This window comes from Panicum virgatum, chromosome 9N (genome assembly GCF_016808335.1).
Source record: "Panicum virgatum strain AP13 chromosome 9N, P.virgatum_v5, whole genome shotgun sequence".
Lineage (NCBI taxonomy): Eukaryota > Viridiplantae > Streptophyta > Magnoliopsida > Poales > Poaceae > Panicum > Panicum virgatum.
The window spans coordinates 14,244,225-14,253,563 of NC_053153.1; the positions used below are offsets into that span (position 1 = coordinate 14,244,225).

A 9,339-nucleotide genomic window follows, 5' to 3' on the forward strand; every position below is an offset into this window, starting at 1 on the left:
TATTTGTTTTACTAACCTGAACTAATGTATTGCGTGCAGATTGTTAGCCACACCTTAAGCATGTTTTGGCAATAACGTTATATTGCAACGTGTAGAAGGCAACCAATCAAACCCATTTCTTTTAATAGTTAACTGTCTTATAATTACGATGCTTTCAGCGAGCTGCGAAAGGCCCAACCAGATCACAAACTATGTGGAGACCTGTAATCTCAAACTATGCAGCATCTTTAAAAAAAAACTCATGAAACTACACGACGCTTGAATTTCCCAACACTCTGTACTCTGACTTGCCGTGTGACCGACCGTGTCATATTGCACGAGTACGACGATCCCCGGATCCGTCCAAAGACATCACTAAAATCTCCGGCCTCACCTTGATAACCGAAACACGAGCACAAAACTGATCGCCCATCAGAGGCATCTCGCTCGGACACTCGAGCAGCCTCGTCAAAAACTTCCAGGAGCTCGGCGCCCACAACCACGAGAGCGCTGCCCTGCCCATGACACGCCACACGCTGGTCCGGCGCACGCCAACATGTCAGCGCTGCTGGCTGCTGCGCTGGCCTGGCCGCCCCCCTCTGCTCCAGAGCAGAGAGCGCAGCGCTGGCCGCCGGCAGGCAGCGCTGCCGGTGGCCGCGGCAAGCTTGCATGGCCGCTGGCTCCCGCACTGTTCTCCGCCTGCCGCGCGGCGCGGGCGCGCGGGCGGCGTTGCGGCGTCGGGGGCGCGCCGCGGTGTCTGTGCGCGGTCTGCCCCGGCGAGCCGCTGGCCCGCTGCTGCTGCCATTGCTTTGAGTCAAGGTTTTAAATCTCCGGCTAAAGCTTCCGCTATCTTCCGCTATAGCTGTTTGAGAGAGATTTAGCTAAGATTTTTCATGTACAACTTAGTTCTTAGCTGCCGCTATAGTCCGTTATAGCCGGCTATAGCCTGTTTTTAGACATAGATAGCTAAATGCCTTAGCCGGTTATTTAAAACATTGCTTTGAGTATCGAAAATGTTTGAGGGACTGTTTAGATCACTTTATATTTTATATTTTTAGATTTTTAGAAGTGAATCTTCAACATTTGAAGTATTAAATGTAGATTAATTATAAAACTAATTATAGATCTCGTCTATAAACTACGAGACGAATCTAATGAGCCTAATTAATTCATTATTAACACATGTTTACTGTAGCTTTACTATTAGCACATCATTAGATGAATCTAATTTAGTGTCTAATCACGACCTAATTAGGCTCATTAGATTTGTCTCGCGATTTACAGTCTATTTATATAATGCGATTTATTTTTCGATTACATTTAATACATCATGCAAACGATTTAAAAAAAATTGAATTTGCGTTTTTTGATCTAAACAACAAGGCCTCGCCGATGCCGCGCCGCCGATGGCCCGCCGATGCCGCTGCCGTGCAAGAACCAAGAAAGCACATGCAAAGCGGGCGATATCTGGGACGGTGTCGCTACGTGTGCGCGCGTGTATCGTCTAGTGTAGGACAGGGGAGTGGAGGAGAGGAGAGTAGGAGACCCCATGCCACTGTCCCTGTCCGTATATCTGTACATCCCGGGTAGCGTTGCGACCCAAACCAGTTCAGCTCTGTTTCCTCTTTCACCTGAGGCGAATCCTGAGTAGGGTGGGAGCGGGATGCAATGCAATGCAGGGATCCAGGGGCGGAGGCAGACCCCGGGCCACCCGGGCCATGGCCCGGGGTTCGGCCCAAATTTTTCATGTATATTATCTATCTTTCCGTATATATTTTCATGTATTTTTTGAATTGTGAGTTTGTGGACGTCTATACTTAAAACTTGGCCCGGGGTTCGTCTCAATCCTGGTTCCGCCCCTGCAGGGATCCCATGTGTATGTTCACGGTAAGTTTAAAGGAGATAATTTACAAAAAAAAAGTTTGATGAGTTATAAGATTGTCCCACAACTAAAATAAAAATAATACATTATGATTTGGACACCACGCCATCCCTAACCTATTGATTCAGCATATTATGTGCTCGACGTATTTATAAGATGAAACAAATGTATGAGGTTGTGAAGATATTATTCATGACGATACGTGTACAGTTTTTATGTTTTCAAACTAGATATTTATTTTGAAATCTATTGTCGGTGGTCAGGCTCTGAAAGACAGTTGCGAAATCTTTTACCTCATCACAAGACAAGTGGCTCAAATGGTTTCCTTGCAATAAGGAGCTAGTAATCTGTCAATTATTATGGTTTCCCGTCACACAAATCTTTTCCTTTGATCGGTCATGACAATTATTGGGAAGTCTTCAATTCCTCCGATGGTCCATGGAACGCCTTTTCCCAAACATACAAATGCACCGTGTGCTGACCTGACCTGACCTGACCTGACCACACCCCACACGCAACTGTGTAGCCCCATTACCATTCCCATTCCCATTCCCATCCCATCTGGTGCTCCATCGACAGCAAGTCTTGGCAATCCCCGTGTCCCCATCAAATTTGCACGAGTGGAGTACCAAATGCCACAACGGATAATTGGATATGAAGTTTTCTGTCCCATCAATGCTATTTAATTACGCTTCAATAGTATATGGCACCATTCATATGTAGAGCACATCCATGATCTATGTGCGCTCGTTTTCATGAAAGTATCACTTGTTTTTCTCTGCTTTTATTTACTTAGTACTCTTTTTTAAAGACGCACATATAATCCAAGATTTACTAACACCTGATCTGAAAAATCATACCATGCAAATTTTTTAAGAGGCGCACCTTACAAAATTGAAATCATTGTATTGATATTTTTTTTAAAAAAATGTGGTCAGGAACAGTGTGACATTGGAGACCACGTCCGTCAAACCATCTTTGAAAATAAAGAAGAAAAGAAAAGAAGGGGAGTACATAGTAAGGGCAGGATTATTAGAATCTTATTATGGTTCTAAAATATTTTTCTTCTAGTCTAGTCTAGCTATAATTGGCGGCCCTCTAACAGCATGACCGACTCTTGTGCGGTTTGGCAGCATCAAAATCCGTGCACCGTTGGTACACGAAAGCGAAGCGACGGAGAAGAATCCATGTCCGCGTAATGCAAGCACCGCATTCTGAAAACATGGATACGTTTTGCTGTCGTCTATCTTCTCCAGCACCCTCTAAACTATAGGGGGCCTTGTACTTTCCACACTGGTAGTATATGCCTTTTATTTTGTATGCCTTTGAATAATGTAGGGGAAAAAACCCTATTATGTGTTTTTTTTCTGCTTGGTAGGGTCTCTTGCCTCCTTTTTCTAACCCAAAAGAAAAACCAAGTGGACTGGAGCTACATGCTTTTTTTGCAAGATGAAAGGGGCAATGGAATGCTTCGGCGCACAAGTACCATGGTGCCACTCCCATTTGTTGCTTTCGTTGTCATCCATAGACCTCACCACTTCCTTCGTCCTCCGTCTCTCAGCAATATTTTACTCGAGTTTCCGACGGAAAAAGAATCGAAAGATCCTCTTTTGCGCGCTTTGCCACTTTCAGAGGATCTCCCAAACGAAGTTCGATGCAGCAAGGTAAATCTCTGCCCTCGCCGAGATGCGCGCACGGCTCTTCTTTTCCTGGAGATCCACGTATACGAGCATTGCTCACAGCAAGCAACAGTGCCTGGTATGCAGCTTCTGGGATCTCTGCCACTGCCAGCTCCTACTGCAAGTACTAGTGCTGGCTACCGAAACTGCCCTACGAGGCTAGCTACGGAATCTCTTCTAGAGCGTATGGAAGGAAGGCGTAGGTAGGGCTTGTTTGTCACTTGTGCTCGTGGCACCTGCTGGGCCGGGAACATGCATCTCCTCTGCGAGTAACCAGGTGGCCTACGCCCTACCCCCGTGTTGTTCCCCTCCGGACACGCAGTGTGATGCGCCGGCCAGCCGCACCCGGCGACCGTGCCGAGCGCTCCCGGGACACGCCGAGCAAAAGGGGTCGCGGCCCGTAACATCACTGCCCCAACCTTTGGGGTCATCCGGCCCTGCCCAGGCCTACTCCCCGCAGCACACTGCTGGGCGAATGGGCAGAGTCACTTCAGTACCTGTACGAGCACGACACCGGCTGTTGCAGCGAGCGCTAGCTGCTGAAAACCTCAGTGGATTATTGTACGCGCCGGATGGGCGTTGCTGTCGCCGTCGGTCACCGGCTCACCGCACGGCGTCGCCAGTCTTCGTCTCCTCGCTGTGCAGGCAGCTGGGAGTTTTTAACACGAAACGTGCGCGAACCACGGCGCCCAGGCCAGGCCACCGGCCCTCGATCCCCATGGTCCCGGCGCCGGCCGGTCAAGGACGGCGACCGCCGAACTCGCCGCGCGGTCCTCGCGCCGGCCGGCTCGATCGAGGCCGTCGGCACACGCGCGCGCATGCACCTTTTCTCCCTCCCCCGGCAGGGCCGGTTCGGTGCACGGCATCATTGCTGCGCGGCCTTGCTGGAGAGCCACCGGGAGCAATGATCGCCGCTTTCGAGCGCAGCGCAGCTGCGTGGGGGGCCGGCCGCAAGCACATCAGGATGAGCTACCGAGCTGCTGGTAAAGCGGCGGCCCAGCGCCCCGAGCAAGGGGACCGAGGGGGGGCCCGTTGGAGATCATGTGGGTGGAGCCATGGAGGACGGGAGCTGGGGTCTGGGCAGGGATGGTAATGGGCCATGGTCCTAGTGACCTCTTCACAGCCTAATAAAGTTTTTAAATTTTTTAGTTCAAAATTATATAAAATTAGAGCTCGGCCTTTAGATTTTCTAGTTCAAAATGTTGAGCCCTTTACCACCCCTAGGCTTGGGGCGACAACCACAACAGAGGCGCACATCAGGAGATATACATATATATATCATCATATATGTATATATATGTATCTTTATATGTATACATATATCTATGTGTACTTAGTGAAGCTTCCACTCACTGGAAGATGGCGCCTTTTGGAGGGGTGCATGCATGAGTGTTCATGTGGAAACAGGTTGGACCAAGGATTGGACACCACATTAAAGATGCGCCGATGATCCGTCCTCCTCGAGTGCGCCTTTGCCTAGTGCTTTGTTTGATTTGCTCATCAACTGATCCGATCCATTTTCCATGGGTTGAGATCCATGGAAGGATCCACGAACGATGTGGAATATACTATTGCAATAGATTATGTGTGCCACTATATGTTCGGTAGTAGTATTGCTTCTTTGTTCATGGACTAGATATATGTGGAAATGGCACTGTTCAGGTGTCCTTGGTCAAACTATGGCCTCTCCTTTTCTTTTTCCCCGAGGGGTTCTATGGAGTCCTGCTTGTATAGCACTTAGCCACTTTACTTCAAAGTGATTTTTTAAAAATTTTGTTTTGAGGGTTCAGAATAATGTAAACTCTTTCATTTGATTAACCAGCAAGTGTGTTCCATGATCAATGATGGATGATGTTTCCTGAACTCGAGCAAGTCCCAGAGTAACCAGCTCATCTATGTCCTTGCATTGCTCCTTCCACGCATACACAGGGAATCTTGTTGCAGAACAAAAGGTGAAAACAAGCTGTTGTGCCTTGCCAAGACAAGATGAGGGGATGCAGGCCCGGCAACTGAATGAAAGCTCTGTCCTGCCACATTGGCATCATTCGAGGAGGGGAGCTTCCTGATTTGAAGCTTCTTCAGTAGCATGAACCAGACATCCACGCCAGTGAGTGTGTCTGACTGCCCAACTTGGAACTGAAAGGTTCAGCCAGTCGCTGTCCTTAACAGATCGTGATCATGCTAGTAGTTGGTTACTCAGTTTCCGCGGCTATTTTAGCTGACGAACACTATTAGCCATAGATGGTTCTTTCGTTTTTTCTAATGGTCCTTAGACAGTACCCTCCTCATTTTCTCTTAAGGTGTGAAACTGTGAATGCATTCAAAGATTTAAACTTACATATTTTGTATCTATCAATTTTATACAAAATTTTGAACTAAATAGAGTTGGAGGTACACTTAAAAATCACCAATTAACATAATTTTTCCCTTGCAAATAAGAGGTCCCATTCGGCCGTGCGGCTGCTGCCCAAAGTGGAGGAAGTTGAGGGGGCAGAGCTAGCGACGCAAATCTCTTGCCGCTTTACATTAACCTCCCGTAATCTAATCATTAAAAGCGGAAAAGGGAGGGAGGGCGGGTAGGTCGCCATCCTCCCCGGCCGTATCCTATTAAGGACGTCCGCAATGGTTAGTTATTTAGCTAGTTAGATGTGATATGGCAACTAAAAAGTAGAAGAGAGAGTAGTCACTAGCAACGAGTAAATATGTGATCTATTCCACGTAATCCAAGAACATGTGAGAGGAACGTGTGGGTCCAATAGTATAAAATAATCTTTTTTTTCTCTCTCACTTCCACATCAACAAACCAAATAACTAATACTAGCTATTACCATTACGGACGCCCAAGCCCTGCAAGCTACCCTGCAATTAGTAGCTGCATGCTTTGCTGGCCTCCGTTCATTCCACTTGATGATCTCTGGAGACGGGTACTCATTGGCGGGCGAGCGAGCTCACAAAACTACAAAAGCAGAGCATCGATCGGGGCCGACGTGTCATACGCGACCCGCGTACTCATTGTGATCGAGCGCAGCACGGTGTGTTGTGAGCTGCGACGAGCACACCGAATCATTATCCGATTGGATTTGGACACCATTTTTTTTTAAAAAATATGGATGAGTTCCGAACTTCCGGTCTTGACTACTGACATGCGAGTGACTACAGCCAAACAGGTGGAAGCACAGCATGCAGGCTGCTAGAGACCGAGCGAAAGAGCACAGATCGTAAAGCAAGCATGACGTCAGATTTTCATTTTGGGGAGTATATGTTCCATTATATATTAAGTTGGTTAATTGGCTAAAGGAGCTTATACTATATATCTTGTGCATGCCAATTTTAAACGTAACTAGTCCCACAACCACATGTGTATACCTGGAAAACAGATGAACATATGCTACTTTATAAAAAAGAATGGCACGTATATTCTGAAAATGACTCGAGTACTATTGGGTGATGCCGACTGTGTTAGTAAAGCTACGTGCACATCTATTATCTTATTATTTGACCAACAAACGGAGCATCCACGTTCGCTCTCACACTACAACAATTCACAGTATACTTGACAGTGGAAAACTGTTGGCAAAAGCAAGGAAACTGTCGGGTTTGAGTTTATATGACAGTCGGCTGTCATATATATGCTGTCGGAATTGCAGTGTCAGAAATCTAGAGTGATATATGACATCCTTGTTGGTATTGTTGATTTACAACAGGGCATGCTGTCAGCAAACTTATGTGTCGGATGTGGCTTCAAACAAGGCATGTCTTTCTTATTTGATACTGTGCTGTCATATATCTTTACTCAGATCAATGACAAGCTTGTTGAAGTTCAAATTAAGCAGTACCGACAACACTGTTGTGTAAAGTTAATCATATATATGGCAGCCCTGTCAGATATAACATATCGTATAGATGACAGCACTATCAAATATCACCCTTATGATAACTGATTGCCATGTCATACAGTGTCTAAATTACCCCAACAGGCATGCCGATTTTTTAGAGGCATGCTGTTGAGTATTTTTCTTTTCCACATATATGCACCAGAAATCAACATTCAAATATGAACAAATTGATGTGCAAAGATAACATTGGAGGTTGGACACAAATTTCAATTCAAACATATATGTCCAAGGAGCTGTTGAAGTAGCAACAGAGATAAATATCTTTTTACAAATAGCAGTAGGTGCTAAAACATGGACTCTGCATGATAGTAACCTAGAAACATGTCTGACTCAATCTTTTGATGATCATAACTAAGCTGATGATAGACTTCAGTTGTTGGAAACATAATAGAATGATTCCACCATGACACTTATACATTTGGCCTGAACCACATTCGAAGCTCATTGCGCTCACAGTCAGTCATGTCATCATTGTTGCTTCTATGCTTGTAAGAGCTTGGATCATCATGTTGGGTGTTACCAGGGTTCCTTTCAGGCTGCTGTTGGAATTCATTTGAATAATTTGATGTTCCATCCTTCAAGCCCAAAACAGAAATAGGCTCAAATTAGTGCATAAGCTCTGTGATTAATTAATAGCCTAACATAAATATTCAGTACTTGCAATAAAAAGAGGTATATTTTCTTTTGCATTTGTACCTGAGCATTAGTAAATGAGGAGAATAAAGAAGCAAAATTGAGTTGTGGTGGAGGTGTGCTTCTCTGTCCCTGACTCATCATGTACTGCCAAAATAAAATTGTAGTTACAAACTCTAGTAAGCCAAGAGTTCCCAATAATTTAAATCAGAATAGGTATAGACACATTCATGTATAGTAACCTGACACATCTGCTGACTGTATTGAAGCACTTTATGTAATGTTCCTTGATCCTCCTACATTTGTCTTTTTAGCTCTTGAACCTCTTGTTGTAGCTATACCTCTCTCTGTGTAGAACTTTGGGCACTTTGGGGCTGAGATGGATGTGCAGTGGTGAAAAATTGTATGGTAGAGCTATCAATAGCTCCATCAGCAATGGCAAACTTCCCATGAGGCTTTCTTCCTGTGTTGTTATACATAACTTGTGCATCAAAGGGACCCCTCACCCACTGAACCTCAAGTCCATAAGTGTTTTTCATACCATCACCATAGTTATCCTGATAAAAATATGAAATTTAGCTCAACTAAATGGGACTCTGTACTGTAGTCAAGGTAGCATAAATAAACACTAGAGGCAAGCTACTAAAGAAATATGAGCCAGCCAAATTTCTAAAGTTGGCCATGAAACAAGCACACATGCCAATACAACTACTATATTGGTCCAATATGGGAGGCAAGTGGAGGCAAGGTACTAAAATAGCAGGAGCCCGCAGAAGTAATGTCTTCTTTTATCAACGTAAGATGGAGATATATGTTACCAGATGATTTTGGGCACGTTCATTAGGAATAGGAGGCAACTCATTGCCCTCTCCTTGTGCCACAACATCCTTGGATGCCCCCATATGCACAGCGAATGACTCAATCAGGCTAAAAGGCCTCCCATATGTTTCCTCCTGCAAGTAATAATTTGATAGTCATCGAAATCAATATGGACATATATGCAAAAAGGTGAGGTAAATTATTTCATTGTTACCAAGCATTGTTGTGTACGTGCAGTGGATCGCGATCCCCCATGGTTCTGTGCATCTGGCACACTAAGTCTTGCATTCCTCTTCATAGCACTAAGTCTTTTGAACTCATCTGAGCCCCACCAAGCACTCAGCTTGAACCATGCATCAGTGTTTGTCCAACGGAAAGGTACCAAAGTGTAGTCATATGAAAACAAATGCTTCAGTTTTGCATCTTTAAATTTAACTGGCCGGTGTATGAT

General features: G+C 45.2%; 1 long non-coding RNA gene across 1 annotated transcript; it reads right to left on the reverse strand.

The window, feature by feature from the left end:
* Positions 1 to 7,595: 7,595 nt before the first annotated feature.
* On the reverse strand, positions 7,596 to 8,606 carry LOC120693045. Its single transcript, XR_005682837.1, has 3 exons — positions 8,312 to 8,606; positions 8,133 to 8,216; positions 7,596 to 8,011 (listed from the first exon to the last, which is right to left on the reverse strand). It is a non-coding gene; the product is annotated as an uncharacterized LOC120693045 (long non-coding RNA).
* Between the last annotated feature and the right edge of the window lie 733 nt (positions 8,607 to 9,339).